Below are 26500 nucleotides of genomic sequence, written 5' to 3'. Positions count from 1 at the left end.
AGCGTTCCAAAAATGTCACAATTAAAAGTAAGATATGATCTTTATACATAAAGTAGATGGATTCTCTCATACTTCCTGATAGGAATTTTTAAAAACGGAGGCTTAAAAACCATCTTTTCCTTAATATCCTGGCTTTGAAGTTATTTAAACGATGTTTGCTTTTTCTGTTTGCATAATTAATATCCAAATCACTTGTTACTTGGTAGAAAGTTTTAACTTTGGGCATAGCAGTTGTGAGATAATTTAAAATGTCCACATCATCTTCTAACCCAGGGGCTGAATGATATTTAAAGCATACATGGTGATGGACATGAAGCTTTTGTGCAAAAAGTATACTCCGCCTCCTCATTCTTTTTTATAAAGTAGACTATAATATAATGCTCCCATATTCCCAGTGTTTTCCTTGGAGCCCAAGATCCAAATTCATTTCATATTGATAGTGTCATGGATGGTGGGGGTAAGGGGTAAAGTACTAAATTATTGCTGATTGCAAAAACATCAAAAACGATGAGAAATGTTCCTGCATCAAAGTTTATTTAGTTGGCCATATAGAGATTTCTAGAAAAATCTGAGTCATTCTGCAGCTTCCTTAATATACATGATGAACATTAACATATCAAAGTCAATCACGAAGCCAGAAATGCGAAGGGAGGGGGAGAAAATGGAGTGGGAATTTGGGAGGGGCTAATTGGGGGATGTGTGTATGCATGCCTCTAACACCTTGAACTTCATTAAGATGCATGACTACAATGCACCAATAAAAAATTTAAAAAAATATTGATGGGCAGCTGCAGGTCCTCCCAAAGGTGCCTTACTACATACGGATTCATGTCTCACATTTTGCTGGCTCTGAGTTTGACTAATTTCTTCCACTCAAGTAACCAGTTATTGACTTAGAGGTTTTGGAAATGGGGAGACAGACACCAGTAATGTACTTATAACTGGGTTTTATTATGGCTCTTAAAGGACTTATAACCTTAAGAGAGATTGTATTTTTCCAGTAGAGATCTGCTTTCTGCAAAACATTGATTTAAGTCAAGAGAAGCACTTTCTGTAATTTTGAGGAGAGAGTCTTTTTATTATACTTATATAGTAAAATAAATAGAGTTCCCTGGATAGTCTTTAGTCATGGCTACCAGAATTTTCTGAGGATTCTAAAAATAATAATAATACACAGTTCTTAATGTAGGAGGCAAAATGCCTTAGTTCTGGCTGGGTACACATAGAGTTGACAATTCTGCCAATTTTAATTTATATCCCATCCGTCCTGTTCATTACAGATAATCACTGTGTTTTTTAGTTCAGGATTTTTATTGTATAATTAACTTGAGATATAATTTCTTATTACTTTTAATATCTTTGTGAACATTATAAGTGGCATAACAATGTTGGGTCAATTTCTTTGCACTAAAATTGTTTTATAAATTTTTTTTTAATTGGTGCACTGTATTCATACATCATAGTGGGATACATACTTTTGTAGACATACATGCACACATTGCCCAGTCAGCCCCCACCCGATCCCCACCCCATTCTCTCCCCATCCCTCCCTCCCATGCTTGGCTTAGTAGTTGAAATCTAGTATTATAGCAATTTATCAAAAATTAAAAATGATAATCTCACATAACAGTTTCATTTGTCTGATACCAAGCTTTTGATGACCTAAAGATAACATTTCAATATTTCTTTTTGCTTTCTTTCTTACCAGAGAATATTTTTTTCTATTTTTTAGGTGAAACTATCATATATTTATATATTTATTTTTCAGAAAAAAAACTATCCTAATATGGAATATGGACTCTAGGTACCCACAACGATCTTGAAAAAGAACAAAGCTAGAAGATGTATATTTTCTGATTTCAAGCCATATAAAGCTACAATAATTGAAACAGTGTAGTAATATTCTAAAGGCAGATATATAAACCATTGGAGTTAAATAAAAGCCTAGAGCTAAATTCTTCCCTATATTGTCAAGTTATTTTTGACAAGGTTTCCACGAACATTTGGTGGTGGGAATGATAATCTTTTAACTAAATATTATTGAAAAATAATAATTACATGGAAATGAATAAAATTGGACCCTTACCTAATCCCATATACAAATATTAACTCAAAATAGATAAAAGACCTAAATATAAATCTTAAGACTATAAACTTTTAGGAGAAAATCTGGGTTATAAAACCTCACAACATTGAAATTGGCAGTGATTTCTTGGTTATGATTTCAATGGCACAGGCAACAGAAGAGTATACAAACTCCCTAAAAAAATAAAAAACATATTGTATATCCAAAGACAATGTAAACAGAGTTAACAGTTACTAATAGAATGGGATAAAATATTTCCAAATGCTATATCTGAAGGTATATTAATATTCCAACTAGAAATCCTAAAAATTAACAAACAATAAAGGCAAACAATACCCTTTAGAGATAGGTAAAAGACTAACATAAATAATGAATCTCCACAGATAACCAATCTTAGTTGTCTGTTGGATGGAAAACCTTGTTTCTCTAGTTCTGATGTGTGTTACCTATTTCTTCTTTGTAGTTAATCTCTTTAAGTATTTTCTCTAGTGCTGGTTTTGAAGACATAAATTCCTTCAGTTTCTGTTTGTCATGGAAGCTTCTTATTTTTCCATCTAATTTGATAGAAAGTTTTGCTGGGTAGGAAATTTTTGGCTGGAAGTTGTTTTCTTTCAAAATTGGGAATATGTTACTCCAAGCCCTTCTGGCTCTCATAACTTGGTTTGGGAAGTCTGGAGTGATTCTAATTGGTTTGCCTCTGAATGTCACTTGGCCCTTTGCTTTTGTTGCCTTTAAGATTCTCTGCTTGGCTTCCACAGTGGTCATTTTGACAATTATGTGGCGTGGGGATCCTCTTCTCCGATCCTGTCTAAAGGGAGTTCTATAAGTTTCCTGGACCTGTGTATCAACCTCTTGCTCTATGTCTGGAAAATTTTCTGCTATTACTTCCTTGAAGAGATTGTTGATCCCTTTGGTTTCACTTTCTTTTCCCTCCTCTATTCCAGTTATTCTTACGTTAGCTCTCTTAAAATGGGCCCATATTTCTTCAATGTCAGATTCCTGCTGTTGGATATTTTTTTCTAGATTAGAAACTATGCGTTCATTTTTGGAATGATTATCTTCTAAGAGCGAGATTCTGTTCTCCATGTGTTCTAATCGGTTGTTTGTGCTTTGAATTGAGGCCTTTACTTCATTAATTGCATCCTTTATCTCTTTTTGGCTCTCTCTGAGTTCTTTTCGAAGCACCTCTATTATTTCTACAGTTATTTTCCTGATTTGATCTTCTAGAAATCTCTGATTTTCAGTTTTATCGGGTTCTGATGTTGTGGGGTTGTGAGCATTGATTGCTCCAGTATTATTCCTCTTTCCCATGATTTCGGAAGTTTGTGCCTTCTCTGGGTTCTTCCCTTGGGTCACTATGACTTCACTTAAGGTGCTCTGGATCTCGAGTCTGTAGTATCTCAGACCCCACTACTCCTTTACTGGGTTGTATCACAGAGTCTCCGACCCAGAGAGTCGATAGAGGCTGCTTTAGACTGTGGGGGGTGCCTGGTTGCACGTTCTCCTATGGTGTGATATCACTGCCACCGCCCCTCTCCCGCTGGGTCAAGTCCCAGTGAGTACAGTACTGGGATTTCTCCTCTGGAGCCCGCAATTTGACTCACTGTTCTTGAATACGCAGATGTAGCTGTACTGGATTTGGTGAATTCTCTGCTGCTGCCGCCGGTGGCAATATAGCGCCGCTGCTACGCCCTCGGCTGTGGGGCTGGCGTTTTTTTTTCTTGGTTTTGATTTCCACTCTGAATCCCTGCAGCGTGTGCTGAGCTCAGCCACTGAGAGCTTTAGATGCTTCCTGCGCCGAGAAATCCCGCCTGGCTGTTCCGCAGCGGCTCACCTCAGCTTGCTGTGGCCGTCCCGTGAACTCGCCGGTGCCGCCGGCAGTATGGCTGCTGCCGCGTCCTCGGGCGTGAAGCCGCTTCCTCGGGCGTGAGGATCTCCTCTGTGGCTCTGTTCTCAGTCCGCTTTCTCTCTGGAGCCTGGTGATTTTTTTTGTTTTCCTGGTGATGTTGTTTTCTGGCTTTGAAAGGCGCTGATTTTGTAGTAATGGAGATTTGTTGTTAGCGGGGCTCTTAAGCCCCGCTTTTCTCGGTCGCCATCTTCCCGGAAGTCCTGTTTTATAAATTTGTCCAATTCATGTGAGCGACTTTTTTTCTGGAATATAAAAGCTAACATACAGAATATTTTCAGTTTCTAGAGCGGGGAATATAGCTCAGTGGTATAGCGCCTGCTTAGTATGCGTGAGGTCCTGGGTTCACCCAGCACCACACGAACACACAAAAGAATATTTTCAATTTCCTAATGGACTTTGATAGTAGGAAACATATGTTGACGGCTGACATCGTTGTGGAAGTTGGAGAGACGTGGGTGTGGTCAAGCTTGATAGATTTATTTGTCGCTGATTGAATAAGAAAAGTGAATAGTGAATTGGCCTCAGGGTAGGGGTGAGATGCTCGTTGAAGAAACATTGAAAATGCCTCTTGGCTTGTTACATAAACTATGGAAGGTAAAGCTTGGCTGGCAAGGTACACGGGACAACACAGGTAAACAGAGACTAAAAGGCACCGGCCTAGGGAGGCCCTTCAGGGCTCGAGCCCCAAAGGGGGCTTTCATCAAACATTTGGATGAAGGCCAGAGACACAGCAGAATGGTTCTTTCTTTCTTTCTTCCTCTTTTTCTTTTCTTTATTTTTGTGATAAGGAGCTTTTACAAATTAGTGAGCTGAGTATCAGAACCCAGTTACCTGTTGAGCTGACCTTTAGCAAGAAGGAGATAGCACTTCCCTCCATCAGGAAGGATCTTGTACAAGTTAAAAATGTGTGGGTGTAGTAGCCATACCCATCGTCTCGGCACTAGGGAGACTGAAACAGGAGGACTCACAACTCTCAGTAACTTAGAGAGACCTGGTTTCAAAAAAAAAAAAAAATAGTCGGGCGTGGTAGCACATGCTTGGAATCCCAGCATTCGGGAGGCTGAGATGGGAGGATCATGGTTCACAGACAGGCTCAGCTACTTAGTGAGGCCCTTTGCAACTCAGTGAGACCCGGTTTCAAAATAAAGAATAAAAAATAGGATTGGGGGCGGCTTGGAGGTAGAATGCCCGTGGGTTGCAACCCCAGTATTACAATAGAAAAATAAATATAAATAAATAAATAAGCAAGATGGGATGTAGCTCAGAGGCAACAAGCTTCTATGTTCATTCTCCAGTACAAAACAAAAACAAAAACAAAAACAAAAACAAAAAAAAACCCCTGTGTTTGATGGGAGGGTCAATGATTAGTCTTAGTAACAGTTTGGGTGACACACCTTTGGGTTGAAGTTGATCACAGACCCAGCACGATCCCACTGTGCGGGCAGCCGTGAGCAGGATTCCCGTAACCACGGCTGCCTCGGGGACGTGGGCAGTAGCTAGTGGAGCCCTGGAGCCGCTGAACAACTGCCGACCACAGATCTGTGTTTTGTTCACACATGGCAAGTGCTCTGAAGCCAGTGTGCTGGGCTGGGCTAACAGACTTGTTCACTTGTAAACATGTGACTTTGAGAAACTGCCTTAGACTTTCCGAACCTTGATTTCTGCTATGGCCCAAATGTGCCTTCCTGACCCCGGGGGGAAAAAAAAGCCATCTGTTGGAAATTTAATCCCCACAGTCATATGCTCAAGGCCTTTGGAGGGAGGACCTTCGGGAAGTCATTAAGATCAGTTGACTTCATGGGATGGGATGAGAGAAGAGGAGCAGAAGCTCCATTTGGCTTTTGTTTGCCTGGTGGTAAAGTGTTAATGCAGCAAGAAGGCCCTCACCAGCTGTTCACACCTGCTCTTAGAATCCTCCACTCACAGAACCACGAACCAAACAAACCTCTTTTCTTTATGAATTATGCTGTCTCAGGCATTTTGAACCAGACCCGAGGCACAGGTGTCTTCCCTGAATGTACCTGCAGTTTCTTTTTCCTCCTCCTCCTCCTCCTCGTCCTCCTCCTCCTCCTCCTCCTCCTCCTCCTCGTCCTCCTCCTCCTCCTCCTCCTTATTCTTTTTTTGTGGTGTCAAGGATTGAACCCAGGGGCAGTCAGATATGACTGATCTCCATCCCTAGCCCTATTTTTTATTCTTTATTTTGAAACAGGGTCTCACTCAGTTGTGGGGGCCTCACTAAGTAGCTGAGGTTGGCCGGAAACTGTGATTCTCCTATCTCAGCCTCCCAAGTATTGCGATTACAAAGCCTACAGCACCACACCCAGCTTGTACCTGCAGTTTCTCCTGAAATCCTTCTAAAACCAGAGCATTTCTCACCACAGGGTCAATGGCCATTTATCTGAAGCCTCCATTTATGTTTATTTTAAATTAGCTGGGCATGATGGTGTATGCCTGTAATCTCAGTACTTTGGAGGCTGAGACAGGAGGATCTCAGGTTCAAGACCAACCTCAGCAAATTAGAAGATCTTATTATAAGCAACTTGATATTTTTGGGAAATGCTTACACTGTACCAAGCCTTCTTATATGACAAAAATCACAAAGTGTGATTTTCTTCTTAATATTAATTTTTGTGAAATTAGGGATTGAACTCAGAAGTATTCTGTCTCTGAACTACACATCAGCCCTTTTTCTTAATTTTTTATGTTGATATAGGGTCTCACTAAGTTGCTGGGACTGACCTTAAACCTGAGATCCTCCTGTCTCAGCCTCTCAAATACTGAGATTACAGGCAGGCACCACCACGCCTGGTTCTCTTCTTAACCTTTTTAATTGTTAGAGAACACAAGAAACTTCCGGTAGCCAGTTTATTATCATTATTGCTGTGACCTCGTGAAATACATTTTAAAGAGAACATTTTAAAATACTCCAGTCCCGTGCAATACAGGAAGTCATGCACATCACATTTATTGGACTCTTGTTTCTGTGTTCAGCAGACTGATTTCTGTCTGCCTGATTTGCACCCAAAGTATTCCCTAATGACCCTCAGAAGGCACTCAGAAGGGCCCTGCCACACCTCTCTTTTAGTCCTCAAATATTACCAGTTGTCTAGTGATGGAAACTGTGCTTACATGACCCAGGTACGCCCACAGTGGTTTTGCCCTCCAGGACAAAATACCATGGCCTCAGCCTCACTGGAGGGAGCTTTATATCAGGGTGGGGCAAATCAAAGAGAGCTATTTAAGTGTAGCCAGAAAGCCATAAAGGCTTGGGTGCCTTGTTAGTTAGCCCCCCTTGATTTGGGATGGGCATGGATCAAGTACGTACCAGCATAGCCAAGAGGACTCCATCAGCGTTCCCTGAGACTCCGCAGGGAGCCTCCTATGGCACCAGAGTGGGCGCGGAAGCCGTCCTGGGCTGCTTTCACCATCTACTAACTACTGGTCGGGAAGGGACTCCGTCAGGTGAGGCTGGATGACCTGTCTTGCTGGTGATCTGATTGACCGGCCAAACCTCACTCCATTGCGGTGTTCCTGCCTTCCTGGGATTTAGTTGGAAAAAACAAATTCAGTGTCTGCCTTTTCTAACTTCTGTGGGTCACGTGATGGAACTATTTCCCAATTGCTTTGGAATTCTTGGCTGGGCAGTGAATGGAATCACCTTAATTCAGGAAGTTGATTAGAATACCTGTTGCCTTTCTTGAATTAGAAGAATCGATAATGATGAAATAGAAAGGAAAAAAAGACTTTTCCAAAGCCCGCATAAATTGCAGAGATCTGGAGTGTGCACAACTGTGTGTTTCTTCTGCTTGACCTATAATATGTTGCTTTCCTCAGTGGACCACTCAGGTGAATGACTTGCCTGCCAAGCATCTGTCTGGTGTTGTGACCAAAAGGGCCCTGCAGCAGCAGCAAGAACTTTTTGCTTGAGGAACGGTGCCCCTGGGAACTCAGGAGGATAGAGGGGTATAATTAACTTTATCTCCTTTGTAATGGCTCTTTTATTTTGCAACACAAAAGCTATTAACATGCAGTGTCTCATTTACCTGGCAAACAGGTTGATGGAAATAGACTCTTCTTACTAAAATTGTTAAATCTGTTCTTTTGCTCTTTATTTTTAGAAAGGAAATAGACATTAATAGTCCATCATAATGTAGACATGGCCTTTTTAGCACTCTAAAGAATATTAAGATTGAAAACGGTTGCATTTCAAGAAATACACACAGCTAGTGTGGTGGTGCATGCCTGTAATCCCAGTACTTGGGAGGCTGAAACAGGAGGACCACAGGTTCAAGACCAGCCTCAGCAACTGAATGAGACTGTATTTTTCTTTTTTTCTTTTCTTTTTTCTTTTTTTTTCCTTTTTTTTTTTTTTTTCGGCACTGGGGATATAACCCAGCTTCATTCTACCTCTGAGCAACATCCCCAGCCCTACCTTTCTATTCTTTTTTAAATTTTACTTATTTATTTTTGGATATGTAAATGGGACCCAGGGGCATTTAACCTCCGAGCTACACCCCCTGCCCTATTTTTTTTTTTATTCTTAATTTTGAAACAGGGTCTCACTGAGTTGCAGAGGGCCTCAATAAGTAGCTGAGGCTGTCCACGAACCACGATTTTCCAGTCTCAGCCTCCTGAATGCTGGGATTACAAATGTGTGCTACCACGCCTGGCAGTTCTTTATTTTAAAACAGGGTCTCATGGAGTTGCAAAGGGCCTCTGCTAAGCTTTTTTTTTTTTTTTTTTTGAGTGTATGGTACTCGGGATTGAACCCAAGGGCATTCTACCACTGAGCTACACTCCCATTTCTATTTATTTATTTATTTAGCAGTACTAAGGATGGAACCCAGAAGTATTCTACCTCCACGCTCCATCCCTAGCTCCAATTTTTTATTCTTTATTTTGAAACAGGGTCTCACAGAATTGTAGAGGGCCTCACTAAGTAGCTGAGGCTGGCCATGAATGGCAATCCTCCTGTCTCCGCCTCCCAAGTACTGGGGTTACAAGTGTGCGCCACCACACCCAGCTTATTTTTTTATTTTGAAACAGGGTCTCACTCAGTTGCTGAGACTGGCCTCGAACCTGCCATCCTCCTGTCTCGGCCTCCCAAGTACTAGGGTTGCAGGTATGTACCACCGCTGCCAGCAGCTGGCAGGCTTGGAAACACATCTGCAGCGGTCAGTTGCAGTAGGCGTCTTCTTTTAATGAGCTGGAGGCTACGGTGGCTTGGGGTGGCCTCCCCCTGGGGCAGAAGGCTCAGGGCTGTGCACAGACCCCATTCTCGACAGACGAGGCCAGTGGGCAGATTGTTGCTGCCATGGTTCTAAATCCAGTTTCTGAAAGCAATGGTTGAAGCCCGGCTGCTGGTGCTACTCTGATGAAAGAAACTACATGCGAAGAATAGATCTGGGAAGCCATGGATTTTTGTTTTGAGCAAGGAAAATAAAGTGTGGCTGGGGAGGAGCCAGAGATGCTCTTATGAGTGGTCCATGGAGCGAGGCTCGAGGCTCCAGGCGGAGGGACTTCTGGCACCTGAGTTATCACAGCCCCGTCAGCCTGGGGACCCTGGTCATCCCCACTCGAGCGGGGAGATTTTTGCCACCTAGTGATTTGTTTTCAATTTCCCTGATCAATTGCCAGGTCATTTCATAATTATAGCATTTCTCCACAAAAGACAGGTTATAATTTCCAAGATTATAGCTCATCTCCTCTTACTTAGCACTTAAATTGATGCCTTTCATGGAGGTATTCTTGGTCCTTCGGGGAGTTTAGGAAGTAGGCTACTGGCATCAACTCTAAATTGAAAAAGTCTTTTCATCGATAAGTAATAACCTGAAGCAGATGTCCACATGGTGAATGGTCTTGAATTTCATATGCCTTTTTTAATTTTATTCTTTATTTTGAAACAGGGTCTCAGTGAGTTGCAGAGGGCTTCACTAAGTAGCCGAGGCTGTCTGTGAACCACAATCCTCCTGTCTCAGCCTCCCGAATGCTGGGATTGCAAGCGTGTGCCACCATGCCTGGCTTGCCTTTTTTAATTTTAATTTTAATTTTTGAGTACTGAGGATTGAACTCAGGTACATTCTACCGCCAAGCTATACCCCCAACCATTTTTATTTTTTTGATTTTGAAGCAGGGTATTACTAAGTGTCTGAGGTCTCACACTCAGTTGTTGAGGCTGGCCTAGAACCTCTGATCTTCCCAGCTCAGTCTCCCAAGTACTGGGATTACGGATATGCACCACCATGTCCAGCCATATGCCTTTGTTTTTATTGACCCATTACAGAGGTAGGAGTCTTTTGACTTTGTCCCCAAATTCTGAGGCTCATAAAAGCACCCATGTCCTCTTTTTTACTACAGAGGTGAGTTGTGGGAAAATCATGACTTCCTGGAGAAGAATATGGTCCCCAGTTCCCCACCTCCCAAATAGTATATGAAAGATGTGTGTGTATTTGTTTGCTAGAAAATATAGGAGGAGGTTCAGGAAAGCCTAGGGTAGAGTACACAGTTGAGACCCCTGTTCTAAGGACTGGTAAAATATTTATAGAGAACTGGCATTAGCACCACTACCAGCATGTTAGACCCTGGCCGGTTCACTTGTAATAGGAAGCACATGCCAGCAGTAATGAGTTTCAGGATTTGGCTGACACACAAATTGTCGACAGTCCAGCATGTGATTTTCATGGGAAGAGAGGTAACACGTTTTTAGCTTTTATCACAAAAGGAATACGGTGATGATGGTTTGGGAAAGTGTTCTTAAATTAAAAGGAGATACTAAAATGCACTAATGCGTGCTTTGTGGTTTTACTATTTCTGTGATCTTGCTAATGTTTACAACAGAAAAAGAAAGGAAAATCTGTCATGGTAATATTTCGGTCCAGCGTTGTTTACTATTTGGATTTGGCAATTAAATAATTCAGTAGGAAATGGAAAAAATGATAATGAAATAGAGGAAAAAGCTGTGCTGAAATGTTATATAGTGAAATTTAACAAGTTTCCCCTTTTCTAATATTAGTAATGCATATGTCATGCCTAATATTTACTGGTAATATATAAATTATAGCAGCCAGCTTGGGCAGTTGTTTCAAAGCTAAGAGTATATTTAGCTTTGAAAACTAGCTGCATTTGGGGCTTTAGGCACAAGGAGAAAGGGTGGCTGGTCATTCCTGCCTATAGCGTCTCGTATAGCTGGTCATTATCTCAGATTTGCACATCAGGCAGACAAGTTGAGCGCATCTAGTACAAGCCATTCCCACGAACTGAGGGCTATTTAACGTTCTAAATTAACTTAAGAATTAGAGTCAATTGTGACAAACTTATGCTTTCTAAAGGAGCTGGAGATTTCTGCAGAGAAACCTGCCTTGTTGCTTGGCTTTATGATGCACTATTCAAAATATCTAAGATTCATTAAAGACGGTATAAGGGCAATGCAGAACTCTAATTTTACTTGTAATCTGTTCACCAGCAGTAGACCCAGCATTTAGTATTTCACTTGAAAAGTCATACCCAGGCTTTAAAAAATGTTTATGAAACTCATAATATTTAAATACCCCAGAAATTGAATATTTAAATATCAGACGGGAGAATTATCATACAGCCTACAATATACATTTCCCCAACCCACTATATTACAGAATTGATTGTTGTTGTTGCTGTTGTTGTTGTTGCTGTTGTTGTTGTTGTTGCTGTTGTTCTGGAGATTGAACCCAGGGGCATTTTACCTCCAAGCTACACCCCCAGTTTATTTTTGTTGTTGTTATTTTGTTTTTGAAACAGTGTCCCACTAGGTTGTCCATAGTCTCACTATGTTTCTGAGGCTCATCTTTAACCTGAGATCCTCCTGTCTCAGCTTCCAAAGAATTGGGATAACAGGTATGTGCCACTACACCCAATGGAAGAATTGAATTTTGAGCTTAAAAAATTAAAGTTTGGGAGGCAGTATATTATAGCATTAGCCTCAGTGACTTCTTGGCTTTGTCATTTATTTCGAAATTGTTCCTCCTCTGAAATCCTCCGTGTTTTCATCTGTAAAACAGAGATCACGGGCTTAGGGTGGGTAGCAGAGTTGAGTCTGCAGATGCTCAGGGGCCCTGTAGAGTCAGTGATGTCTGGAGAATTAGAAAGCCTCCCTAACTTTATAGAATTTCCATCCCATAAACCATAAAGCTGATCCTTCCAGAACTCTGTCTGTTAAGAATATGCTGCAGGCCAGACATGGTGGTACAAGCCTGTAATCCCAGTACTTGGGAGGCAAAGCCAGGAGGATTGCAGATTCAAAGCCAGCCTCAGCAATTTAGTGAGACCTTGTTTCTAAATAAAAAATAAAAGAAGGCTGGGGGTATATCTTAGAGGCAAAATACTCCTGGGTTCAATCCCTGGCCACCCCCATACACAACATGTGTGTACACACACAAGCACACGAAAGAATACGCTTTAAAGATAAAATATTCTATACAGTGGAGTATTTTTAACATAAAAGGGGATCATACCCTCTAGACTATCTCAAGATTGGCTTTTTATAACCCGACAATGAAGTGTATTAGACTCTGGACAGTGTGTCTTATACCTAAGAAAGTCAATCACATTTTTACTTTCCAAAATTCTAGGGGTTTTTTGTTTTGTTTTGTTTTGCGGTACTGGGGATAGCACCCAAGGGCATTCTACCTCCGAGCTACACCCCCAGCTCTATTTTTTTTTATTCTTTGAAACAGGGTCTCACTGAGTTGCAAATGGGCCTCACTAAATAGCTGAGGCTGTCCGCCAACCGTGGTCCTCCTGTCTCAGCCTCCCCAATGCTGGGATTACAAGCATGTGCCACCGCGCTCAGCTAGGGTATTTTTTCTTAACCTGGAAATAATAGTGTCAGTATTTGCCAATCAGCCAATCATTTAATTTGGCGATTTTGGAAATGGCAACCTAATTTTATTGCAGAGGTACAGGAAGTAACCGTGCTTAAGGTTTTGGGGACTCACTGGCCCAGAAGCTTGTAGGGTGAGAAGCTGACCTGGGAAGCTCAGCATAGGAGCTTTTTCTCACCCTACCCCGGGGTGACCTGCTGGGCTGACAGAAGATGCTGCTGGGGCGGCCTCACTTTTGTGTTAGAAGTCAGTAGGTTTCTCGCAAGCTGGATAATTAGACACAGCTGATTTCTGTTTCTAGCATGTCTTTTATTTTTATTTATTTTTTTTTTTGCAGTACTCAAAATGGACCCCAGGGGCATTCTACCTTCAAGATACACCCCCAGCCCTATTTTTGATTTTTTATGTTCTTGAGACAGGGTCTCACTAAGTTGCAGAGGGCCTCACTAAGTAGCTGAGGCTGCCCACGAACCGTGATCCTCCTGTCTCAGCCTCCCCAATCCCAGGATTACAAGCGTGCGCCACCACACCCAGCTAGTGTGTGTTTCTTATTCAAACTGTCTCCCATTTTATGTGGTACAAAGAAGCTGGGGTTCCTTCCCTTCTGCCATCGACTCCCTTTGAATACATGGGAGAGTCTATAAAGTGGGGATCTGATGAAATCACCCTGTTTTTTGCCCCATGGTCAGTCCCTCCGGAAGTCAGCACTTAATAGTCTTTCTTTCCCACCAAGCCTCAGTTCTCCGTGCTTTTCTGATTTGTTGCCCTGATAACTCTGAGTGGTGTGTTCCAAGAGGCTTCCTCATTTTGGACTGGATTTTAAGCATTTTTAAAAGTACATTTTTTAAAAGTACATTTTTTAAAAGTACAATTTTAAGCATTTTTAAAAGTACATTTTTTAAAAGTACAATTTTTAAAAGCATTTTTAAAAGTCTATTGCAAGTGTATGGGAGGACCCATCTGGCTCTTGTCATATAAAAGGTTATGTATTACCCAAGATTTTCATAAACTAAGTAGGAACGCAGCAGCCACTGCCGAATATAAAGAAAGAGATGAAAAATGACCCAGCTCATGCGTCTACGTCTCTTCAGTGTTAGGTTCTTTAGTATTCTCCAGAATTTTCTTGCCTGAAGTATTTGGGTATTTAAGGGAAATTTTCTGTATTCTTGTCTATTTCTTAAGATTTAGGATTGCTGTAGAGTTGACAGATTAAAAAAAAAAAAACTGACTGCAGATCTTTAGCTGCCTGTAAATTTCCTGTTATTAACACATGTTCCTCTGCGGTGGTTCATTCAGTGTTAAAAATGATAAGTGGCCGGGCATGGTGGTACACGCTTGTAATCCCAGTACTTGGGAGGCTGAGACAGGAAGATCGCAGGTTCTCAGCCACCCTCAGCTACTTAGTGAGGCCCTAGGCAACTTAGTGAAACCCTGTTTCAAAAATAAAGGATTAAAAATAGGGCTGGGAATGTAGCTCAGTGGTAGAATGCCCCTAGATTTCATTCTCGGTATCACAAAAAAAAAAAAAAAAAAGATAAATGGATCTCCAGTCACTCTTGGCGAGTAGATATCCATCCTTTGAAAATGAAGTCAGAAGTCAGACTCTCCCTGCGCTGTTATTTAAGTCAGTGCCAAGTAGCATTTATATATTTTACTTCATTTATTTGAATTTCCGGGACAACTCAATTATTACATGCTGCTATTTAGACCTTTTACTCCTTGGGCAGAAAAGCAGATGTGAGGAGTTAATGCTGAGGGCTTGGGAGACGCCCAGAGATGAGCTGGACAGGAAGACGAAGGACCATCAGGAAGCGCCAACAAGGCTCCGTACCGTTCTGCCGGCGTATCGGTTTGCTATTGCTGTATAACAAATACCCAGAACAAAGCAGCTGAAGCCGGACATGGTGGCGCACGCTGAGACAGGAGGATCTTTGGTTCGTGGCCAGCCTCAGCTACGTAAGCCTCTGCAACTTAGTGAGACCCTGTTTCAAAATTAAAAAAAAATAAAATAGGGCTGAGGATGTAACTTGGAGATAGAATACCCCTGGGTCCAATCTTTGACACCACAAAATAAGCAAACAAACTTAGCAGCTTAAAGTGGGACCTACTTATCATCTCGCATTTTTCATGGGTCAGGGGTCTAGCGTGTTTTAGCTGGTCCTGGGTGGGGTCTCGTGAGGCACACATCATGCTATTCACTGATCGCATCTTTACCCAGAGCCCGGACTGGAGAAAAGCCAGCTTTGCACACTCTTTACATTGTTGGCAGAATCCATTTCCTCATGCTGCAGGACTGAGGGCCCCTCTAGCTGGCTGTTGTCTCTGAACTGCTCTCTGCTAGAGTCTGCCCTGCGGTCCGTGCCCTGAGGCCCCTCCAGAGCAGCCAGAGCCCCTCACCTGATCTTCTCACCCGGGACTCTCTGACGCCCCTCTACAAGCGACTGGAGGAAGCTGTGTTTAAGGAGCTCCTGTGAAGAGGTCAGGCCCACCTGGACATGCCGCTGCCGCAGTGCCGCTCTGCCCTCTAAAATACCCCATCAGACCAGAGTCCACGTTCTCCACAGCCCCGGGCATGTGCAGGGAGGCAGGAGAGCTCGAGGCCATCTTAGATTCTGCCAGCCACAGTAGGGGTGGGTGGTCCTGGGGGCTGTACGCAGGGGAACTGTTCAGCCCATTTGTGTTTGCACAATGGTCTTCGGTTAAATAGTAACTGGAGGGAACTAGTTGGCTTTATTGCAATGAACTAGGTGAGAAATGAGAACCCAGACAGTGGTGCTGTGCTGGGGGGAGACAAGGGCTTTTAAAGAAATATCCTGAAAATGACAAGATTTTATCAACAGGCTCCAGAGGGGTGGAGGGTGATGAGAGACAGTAACTCATGACTTCTGGCTTGGTTCTTTTCTGGTTACTATAATAAAATACCCAAGACTGGATAACTTATAAAGATAAAAGTTTGACTCATGATTCTGGAGGCTGGGAAGATCAAGAGCATGGCACACACAGCTGGCAAGGGCCTTCTTGCTGTCATCCTCCTGTCTCTGACTCCCGAGTCCTGAGACTGCCCGCACGTACCACTGCACCTAGCTGGATCTCCTCCTCCTCCTCCTCCTCCTCCCTCCTCTCCTCCTTCTCCTCCTCCTCCTCCCTCCTCTCCTCCTTCTCCTCCTCCTCCTTTTTTTTTTTTCAAGTACCAGGGATGGAACCCAGGGGCATTCTACCTCCGAGCTACACCCCCAGCCCTTTTTTATTCTTTATTTTGAAATAGGGTCTCACTGAGTTGCAGAGGGCCTCACTAAGTAGCTGAGGCTGTCCGTGAAAAAGCGATCCTCCTGTCTCAGCCTCCCAAATGCTGGGATTATAAATGTGTGCCACCACACCTGATTGTTGTTGTTGTTGTTATTATTATTATTATTATTATTATTAATCCCCTGAAGTCATCATGACTGCCTTCATGACGTCATCTAGTGCTGACTGCCTCCCAGAGGCCCCACTATCTAAGTATTGTTAACATGAATTGGGGGATATGGTTTTTAATGCATGGGCTTTGGGATTTAAACCATAGCCTTCCAGATTTCTGGAGTGAGTGGCTGCAGAGACAGTTAAAGGATGAGAAATGCAGGAAGAAAAGTTTATGGGGGAAGATAGGGAATCAACTTTAGACCTGTTGAATTGAACTTGCCTAGAATATGGAAGTAGGAACCTACTCTCGCAGTTGGGTCTATGTGTAGCATTTGGTTGGCAGGTCAGGCTGGTGGACTTTGTGGGAGCCATTATCTTTTATACTAATTCCAGTCTGGGGGCGAATGAGTCGCTTCTTCAGTGAGACCATGAAAAGGAAGAGCAAGATGCCCAGCCTCTGGGGAACAGCGACACTTAAAGTCGGGAGTGGGGAGCTTCCCCCAGTCCCCGACTCACCCGACTCACTGGCTGCTCGTTTGTGGTTTCTTCCGTCTGTGGAGCCTATTTGCCCTTTCAGTCACACTCAGGCTCGTGGACATGAGTATTTGACCCCTGGGCAATTGCAGAAGTGATTCTAGTTGACAGGTTCTTTCAAGGCGTCCACGTAGGAAAACATTCCCAATGCTGTTTTCTAAATGTCACCTAAGGCCTTATACCGTTAGGTATAGGCGACAGAAAGCAGGAGGTTGCATAAGGCGCGGCCCGTGCAGAAACCATCATCATTTTGCTTTGTGATTGGCTCCTGGGCCTTCCTCCAGCTCACGGCTGCATCTCCTTCCATCTATTTAATTTGGATTTTTGCTCTTTTTCATACATTACAGTTCCAATTACACAAAGTGACAAGGACAGTGACGTTACATTACTTATAAGGAACTGCTGATGTCTGTTACTTCTTTGAACAACACAAGACGCATATGAGTTGTTTTACATTAATCAGCCTATTGTAGTACTAGGACTTATTAAAGCTACCATATTACAAGCCAGGCATAGTGACACAGGCCTGTAGTCCTTGGGAGCCTGAAACAAGAGGCCTGCAGGTTTGAAGCTAACCGGCAACTTAACAAGAGCCTGTTTCAAAATTAAAAAAATAAAAAGGACTTGGAGGTATTGCTCAGTGGTAGAATGCCCTTGGGTTTAATCCCCAATACCACATATATCCACACCCCCCACACACACACACACAAAACGTGCCATATTATAATACAACATGTAAAGGAGTATTGTTCAGAAAGTTCTCCAAAATGTTTATCTCAAGTTAGAAAAATGAAGCCTAGAAGTGTAGCCTCCAGTATTTATTCTGCTTGGGACTGAACAGTGCCCTGCTCTTGGGCCAGGTACCACACAGCACCTCTTCTCTATCTTCTGGGGCCCCTTCTTTCAGTCCAGGAAAAAGTGTCTAGACTCACTCTCTCCCCACTGTATGGAAGCAAATGATTATTTTTCCTTTTCCATTTTGTGAGCTGTGCAGCTCACATAACGTGTGTGTGTGTGTGTGTGTGTGTGTGTGTGCACGCGCACACGCGTGCGCTACTGGACATTCAACCCAGAAGCATTCTTTCTACCTCCAGGCTATATGCCTAGCTTTATTTTATTTTCTGGAATAGGATTTACCTAATTGCTCAGTATCTCACTAAATTCCTAAGGCTGGCCTCGAACCTGCCATCCTCCTGTCTCAGCCCCCAAGTACTGGTTCATAACCTTTATATATATGGTTATTCTACAGGAAGCCATAGACTACTAGTTACGGGAGCCTTATTTGGGACACATAATGTTTCTATCAACAAAGTTAGTTAGCTTTTTGTCACCGTAACAAAATACCTGAGAAAGGCAACTTCGAGGAGGCAAGGTTCATTTTGGCTCACAGTTTCAGAGATTACAGCCTATGGGAGGTGGGTCCACTGCTGTGGGCCTGTGGGAAGTCACAGTGTCATGGTGAAAGGGTGTGATGGAGCAGAGCTCACTTCATGACCACCAGGAAGCAGAAAGAAAAGAGGAGAAGAGAAGAGAAGAGAAGAGAAGAGAAGAGAAGAGAAGAGAGAAGAGACAGAGGGGAGAGAGAGAGAGAGAGAAAAAAAAAGAGAGAGAGAGAGATCACGCAAGCCAGGAGCTGGGGACAAGACAGACCCTGCAAAGGCATACCCTGCTGCCCACCTCTCATAGTTTCCACCACTTTTTAGTAGCCCCCTCAATGATAAAACTGTCAATGGATTAATTCCATTGTGATCCAATCACTTCCCCAAAGCCCCACTTCTGAGCACTGCTACCCTGGGAATTGAGCCTTTGACACATGAGCCTTTGGGGACATTCCAGATCCTATTCCTCTTGTCATGTAGCTATTATGGATATTTTATTTCTAGATACATGGAATAATTTAGGGTCTTCCTATTGCCTCTCCTACAAGGCTGGCCTATTTTGTTAGTGTGGCCTTGTGAGTCTTCCCTGGAATCTAGGACAGGATAACTGTACAGTGGTGAGTTAAGTTGGCCAGAGTACTCATTAATTCACGCTGTGCTCTATTGGTGGGGTTTCTTCTCATCAGCAAACAAGCTATCTTTGTGGTATAGGAATGTGTTTGTTCAATGTGGCAGGCAGCTGTGCCTAGCTGGTATGCACATGTGGAGTCATTTTCTAATTAGGCTGAAAGAAAACCCTTTCTCTAAGTTGTACTTACACTTAGAAATATGTATCATTGGCCCAGTGCAGAGACATAGTTACACCAGACTTGGTTCCCATAATGGTGTTTGGGAAACTGTAGGGAACACAGAGACTTGCTGTTTCTTATGGAATGCCATGGTGACAGCTAACACAGTCACCAGAGAGACAGAACATTCCTCAGGGAGATGCCATTAGACTGAGCTTGTGCAGCACATGAATGGTTTTAAGTGATTACCCCGAGCAAAATGCTTCAGATAATTTCTGCAGTTATTTCCTTAAAAAACATACTGCCCAGAATCTCCTGACTTGCACAGCATTCCTTAATAGTACAACAATCAAGAATGCATTGTCATGAAGGAAAATCAAAATAAAACTCACCATAACTAACTACCACAACTGGAAATGTAGCTGAGGGTTGTGCTGTGTGCCTGTAATCTCAGTATTCAGGAGGCTCAGACAGGAGAATCACTGATTTGAGGCCAGCCACAGAAACTTAGTGAAACCCTGTTTTAAAATAAAATAAAAGTACTGGATGGGGGGAAGAGGGAAAAAATAAACTGTAATCAGTTTCAATAATACATTTATGTCGCCGGCCATGGTGGCACACGCTTGTCATCCCATGCTTGGGAGGCAGAGACAGGAGGATCACGCAGGTTTGAAGCCAGCCTTGCTGGCTTAGGAGACCCTGTTTCCAAATGAAAAAGAAAATATAAAAAATAGGTCTGGGAATGTAGCCTGGAGGTAGAAGGATTTCCAGGAACCCCAGGACCACCAAAAAAAAAAAAAAAAAAAATTTTATTTTAACTTGGGACTTCTATTATTTATGCCCTGCTAAATTCTCTCAAGGATTTAGGGTTTTTTATTTAACAAATAAACATAATTTCAGCCTGGCGTGGCAGTGCATGCTTATAATCCCAGTACTTGGGAGGCTGAGACAGGAGGATCGTACGTTCACGGCTAGCCTCAGCTACTTAGTGAGACCCTCCAGAACTTAGTGAGACCCTGTTTTATAGTAAAAATGAAAATAGGGCTGGGGTGTAGCTTGGAGGTAGAATACCCCTGGGTCCAATCCCCAGTACCACAAGTAAATAAATACATAAATACATAATTTCATGAGAAGACAATGATTAAGTAGAAAAGAAGACAAAGAGACAGTGGGCATGAGAAGCCAGAAATAAGGTTAATCCATGAAATACATTTTCTAGGCTAACAGGCACAGAGTAGGAAACCCGACTTGGTTTCCATACCATAAAAACACTTGAGTTGTTCAAAAGAACCACATTTTTCCCAGGGCCAGTTGTTGAAGAAAAAGTAGCCTCTGCTGCAGCCCTCTGAGAGCTTACTCCAGGAGTGGATTGTGAGCAGCCATCAGGAGTGGGTTATGAGCAGCCATCAGGAGTGGGTTGTGAGCAGCCACCAGCAAAGTCCTCATGGTTGTTATGTCTCTCAATCCAACCTTTAACATGCATGAAGTAATGACCTGTCAGTTTGAGACCATGCCTCTCATTAAGTACCCAAGATATGGCTTCCTAGGGTGTATAGACATAAATACAGGCACAATCCTTATGCACACACAAGTAGACACAGGAAATTTATTATGGGTACAACCGGCAAAGGTCTTGTGGATGTGGGTCTGAAGGGGGCTTCCTGCCTCCCTCCCCAAGTTTAAGATGGCGGGGTCATCGGGGCCATCACAGGAGATTGGTTGGGACTGTCATGTGATATTTCCCCAGCAATTTTCCTTAGGACACAACCCAGAAAATCCACATGAGGGGCCGCTCAGACATAACAGCCGTGAACTATCGATCCCTTAGCAAAGAAAAGTAGACCTGTGGGCTTCGTGCTCTGAACACAACTTGCAAAGGCTGTCCCTCCTGCCAGAAGCCAAGGACAAGGAGGCAGATGGACAGCGTTTCAGAACTGTATTTTTCAATAGCAGAACCAGAAGTGATTTGGGTACCTTTTCTAGAGGTGAAGAATCTATTCATAAAGAGAACATCACCCTCTGTGTGTGTGCGTGCGTACACGCGGTGTAGTGCTAGGGATTGAACCCAGGGGCATCTTACCTCTGAGCTACCCCTAAGCCCTATCTTTTTTTTTTTTTTTTTTTTTTTTTTGCGGGTCTGGGGATGGAACCCAGGGGCATTCTACCTTTGAGCTACACCCCCTGCCCTATTTTTTTATTCTTTATTTTGAAACAGGGTCTCACTGAGTTGCAAAGGGCCTCACTCAGTAGCTGAGGCTGTCCGCGAACCACGATCCTCCTGTCTCAACCTCCCCAATGCTGGTAGTAAAAGCGTGTGCCACCGTGCCGGCTACATCTTTTATTTTGAAGCACATTTTAGCTTAGGATCTTGCTAAATTTCAGAGACTGGCTCCAAACCTGCTATCCTCGTCTTCACCTCCCAAGCGCTGGGATTACAGACGTGCGCCACCGTGCCGGCCTGACATCACCCCCTTATGCGTGCACGACATGATATAGTCCATGGAAATAACCGGGGGTGATGTTAAAATACGCTCCCAAACGTTGGAGCTAAGCCATTGTAGAGCCAAAGGAGGCCTTTATAAAGTATGCTTTCAATAATTTTACCCCATAAAAATTTTAAAACACTCATAGGACATTAAGTTTAAGTGATATAATTTCTTCTATACTCTTCAAGATAACCTCAGAGCAAAATATATAGCCAGATATGAAAATGAGCTTAATTCCCTTACAGGAATATTAATTCTAAACCCATTAAATGTTGTGACTAGTACAAAAAGATATTAACCTCTACATTAGAGCAATTTTCCAAACTGTTTTCTCACGTACTTCTGTTTCTATTCTCTATAGTTAGATGGGTGCTGGGGCCAATATCCTTCTCAGTTATGCAGGTATTGTAAATAAAATTTAAAAAGTGACTCCAGGATGTATCCCTGTCCTGTGCATAAAGGTGGTAGCTGCATCCGTCACGAGGCATCCTTGCCCAGCTGTTGCGGGAAGGCGCAGGCGCTGATGCCCGGAGACCGCTGCGGTGTGGCCCTGCGGGTCCTTCCAAACCATGACCCACTTTATAGTTTTCTATCTTGTGAGGATCACACAAAAATAATGGGCTGAAATCACAGCTCGGGACAACTTACTCCTTCGGGAGATTTTGAGAAATTTCTCAAGTTGACCTACAGCATTAGGGGTGAAATTTGAGAAACTAATCGGTCATCCATTGGTGAGAATAAAGTATTCTCTCCTCACAAAAATTGAAGAGGAGGGACACCCAACATTGTGTGTCTAGCAGAGCATATTCTACGCACATGGGAGAGAAATAGACACACATTGGTCAAGAACAGATGTTCAAAACCAGAGTATTTCTGAAGAGTTTTCAAGACAGAAATCAACCCCAGATGCATTTTTTTTTTTAGCTTGATATTCTTTCCTGTTTTAAAGAACACGATTCTGCTTGATGCCGGGAATCAGGATATGCGTGCTCTGAATGTGGATGTGAACCAACACAGCTCCTCAGCAGCCTGTCATGACCACTCTCTTTTCTTATTTTTTATTTTTTATTTTTTATTTTTTATTTTTGGTGTCACTGGGGATTGAGCCAGGGACATTCTACTTCCAAGCCACGCCCCCAGCCCTATTTTTTTATAATTTTTTTTGTGTGTGTGGTAGTGGGGGTGGAACCCAGGGGCTTTCTACCTCCAGACTATACTCCCAGACCTATTTTATACTTTATTTGGAAACAGGGTCTCACCAAGTTGCTGAGAGCCTCACTAAATAGCTGAGGCTGGCTTTGAACCCATGTGATCCTCCTGTCTCAGCCTCCCAAGCACCCATTGTTTTTTATAATTTTGAAACAAGGTCTCACTAAGTTGCTGAGGGCCCTCTGGAGGCGAACCTGAGATACTCCTGACTCAGCCTCCCAAGGCCTGGGATTTCAGGCCTGCTCTGTCCTGCCTGGCACCGTTTCTGTCTTCGAACCATAACACATACACATGTGAAGTTTCCCCTGACACATCCGGAGTCAGACCTGTGAAACATGATCCCGGGGACCTGCCGGAGTTCAGAGATGGAGTCCAGTGGAAGGGGTGCTGAGAGATCTGAGAGGCTTGCAGGTAGAGCGTTCGAGTGTGGGGTGTTTCTTGCAGGCTCCTTTCCTGGCGGAAGCTGGGAGGAAGCAAGGGGCTGACTTGGTTGTGGGGGGAGTGGAGCGCCAGGGGAGCTCTATGGTGGAGGAGCTGAGTGGACAGCCGGGCCGGGCCTGGGAGGCTGCGGGGGCTCTGTGGTCACTCTCAGACTCCCTGTTCCTCCTGAGCGTCTCCCAATACTCTATCTAAGAGCTCAGTTCTGGGCTCCCAGATAAATTTAATTCTCCCTGAGATGTGTGTGTGTGTGTGTGTGTGTGTGTGTGTGTGTGTGTGTGTGTGTTGGAGATGGAACCCAGGGGCATTCTACCTCTGAGAGACACCCCCAACCCTATTTTTTTTATTCTTTATTTTGAAACAGGGCCTCACTGAGTTGCAAAGGGCCTCACTAAGTAGCTGAAGCTGGCCATGAACCTCAATCCTCCGGTCTCCACCTCCCAAATGCTGGGATTACATGCTTGTGCCACCATGCCTGGCTCCCTGAGATCTTTAAATATGTATATATATTTTAATTGTAAATACAGAAATGAACACAAATTTCTGATAAAGTCTCAGGATGGACCGACCTCTCTGGATTTTCACTCCTGGCCTCTATCTCAGGGCCCTGGTTCCTTTAAGCGAGGCAGGAGCAGGTGGGGGTGGTTTATAGCATCAACACTCTCTCCAAAGAAGGGGAGAATTACCCAAGTCCTGAATCTTATTCAAGTTGCACCAGGCACAGCTTGGATATGATTCGAGTATATCCCCAAAAGATATGATTCAAGTATATCCCCAAAAGATTCATGTGGCCATGTAGAGGTGGGGGGGCCTCCAACACATGTGACCTAATGGAAGATGACTAGGTCTTGATTACACTCACCCAAGATTAATGCTGCCTGCCAGCTTGAGTTAGCCAGTTGTTACAAAGCAGAGCCCCCTGGAGGGACGCACGCGCACGCACACTCGCATGCACGCACACGCGCGCGCACACACACACACACACACACACACACCATTTGTGTCTCTTCCATTTGTCCTTGCAATGTGTTTGACGCAGCCAGGGTGCCCTTGCTGGGATGCAGGAATCGTGCTATCTGACCCTGAATCAAACATCTTTACTTTAGAAGCTATCCAGCGTCAGCTCTCCCAGCCCAACAGAAATCAGACTGAGATGGACTCTGAAAACAGATAATCTCCAGGAAAGACAGTCGCAGTATCATGAGCAGGAGAAAGAGCATCGTAACCCACATGAGTGAAATATTTCACTTGTTGCTTGAATAAGATGTTTGCCATTTTCCTATAAGTAAAAGGACATTACCAGCTGGGCGTGGCGGTACACACCTATGTTCCCTGCTTCTTGGGAGGCAGAGGCAGGAGGATCATAATTTCCAGTCCTGCCTGGACTACTTAGCAAAATAAAATAAAAATCCCTGGGTATGTAGCTTAGTGGCACATGGGCAAAGCCCTGTGCTAACTCCTGGGTTCTGCCAAGAAAAATAAATTTGTTTGTTAGGGGGAAAAACTGTATCTGGTTTTTTGTTTTTGTTTTGTTTTGTTTTGTTTTTGTATGTGGGGCTAAGGAGTGAACCCAGAGACTTTCTACCTTTGAGCTACACCCCCCAGCCTGACTTTATTTGGAAACAAGGCTTCACTAGGACGATGAGAGCCTCACTACCTGACGAGGCCATCTGCGAACCTGCGATCCTCCTTTCTCAGCCTCCCAAGTATTGGGATTGCAGCCCAGCTCTATCTGTTTTCAAAGCTTTGTTCTTTTTTGTTCTGGATTCAAATTGCCTTATCATTTCCATTTTTACGTGATTGTTATTTACTACCATTTGCAAATTCTGCTTGTCATTTAAAACTTTTTAACTACAGCAATTAAAGAAATGACTATCTTAGCTTCAGGTTGGAGCCGTGCCTTTGTGCCGGAGCCTGATGATCCATTGGGGGCTGCAGTAAGCGTGTCTTTACATACTTCCAACTTCTAACTCTGCTGACAGAAGAAGCTGCAGCTTGTCTGTTCTGGGTCTAGAATTAGGACCAGGAATCTCATCTTCTTAGCCAGGTTCAGCAGCTTCCTCTTGGATAGGCAAAGAGGATTAGTGCTGGCTTTTCAGAATTGTGGACTCAGGCAGTATTAAGCCCAGCTGCTCTGATAGGAGTCGTGTTAGCAGAGGATACCAACCTTCGACATGTAGGCTCAGCTGTACCCAGAGTGGTCCATACAGGGTAGTGTAGGAATCACAAAAGAGATGAAGAGTGTGTATCACGTACAGTGTGATTATCTAGGGATGCTATTTTTAACCAGACACTTATTTATATTTTATTATAGGGCTTACATAGATTGTTAAGATCCTTTTGATTTAACTGGTAAAATTATGTATAACTACATATATAATTTAACTGGTAAAATTATATATATTTACTTTTTAATTATGTGGGCAGCTTATATGATGACCTTGATATCCTTATACTTTCTGCTAGAAGCTAAAGCAACGATGGGAAGAAAGGACATAGGTTTGCTTACTGTATACATATATTTAAAGCAATGATTATTGTGTGTATGTGTGTGTGTGTGTGTGTGTGTGTGTGTGTGTGTGTGTGTTACTAGGGATTAAACACAGGAGCATTCTACCTCTCAGTTTTAACAGTCCCAGTTCTTTTTTATTTTACTTTTTTTTTTTTTCAAGTCTGGTGAGGGAACCCAGGGGTATTCAATCTCTGAGCTATACCCCCTGCCCTTATTATTTTTTTTTATTCTTTATTTTGAAACAGGGTCTCACTAAGTTGCGGAGGGCCTCACTAAGTAGCTGAGGCTGTCCGCGAACCGCGATCCTCCTGTCTCAGCCTCCAGAATGCTGGGATTACAAGCCTGCGCCACCACGCCCAGATTCATTTCTACTTTATTTTGAAACAGAGTTTCACTCAGTTGCTGACAGCTGAGTGGCCGAGGCTGGCCTCAAGCCTGCAACCCTGCCTCAGCCTCCCAAGGACTGGGATTACAGGCATGTGCCACCGCCCTTGGTTTGACTATTATTCTTATATTGTTTTGATCACCGATGCCTCATAAAACTGAAAAGTGACATTGCCGCAAATCCATACTCACTGATTCATATTATTAGAAGTCATGCTTTATTCTCAATACTTGTTTTTCTATAGCTCTTTCTTTGACTAAATAGGTTGTGAATCACAATTTGGGTTTTGTTGCTTTTTTTTTTTTAGAAGTTATTTAGAAAGGAGATGAAGTACTTCTCACTAGAAGAAATTCTCAAAGTTATACATCATTCAGAATGACCCAATATGGGTATTTTCCAGGGTTCAAGTTCAAGTTCGTGTCGTCTCTGTCAGGCATTCCTCTTCTGCATTCATTTTGCACACATTGGCTTAGTGACCTGAATCCTTAGCGGATTAACAGCAGGAAATGTTGTCTGCCAG

General features: G+C 43.2%; 1 protein-coding gene across 15 annotated transcripts in view; it reads left to right on the top strand.

Moving 5' to 3' along the window:
• The window catches only part of EPB41L3 (erythrocyte membrane protein band 4.1 like 3), a gene marked incomplete at both ends in the record, with an annotated part of 110809 nt that overhangs the window by 6840 nt on the left and 77469 nt on the right, over positions 1-26500 (top strand). The window lies entirely within an intron of this gene.

The sequence above is a fragment of the Muscardinus avellanarius genome, assembly GCF_963383645.1.
Source record: "Muscardinus avellanarius genome assembly, chromosome: 17".
Classification (NCBI taxonomy): domain Eukaryota; kingdom Metazoa; phylum Chordata; class Mammalia; order Rodentia; family Gliridae; genus Muscardinus; species Muscardinus avellanarius.
The sequence above is the reverse complement of the archived record's forward strand: the minus strand, read 5'-3'. Positions and strand labels throughout refer to the sequence as shown.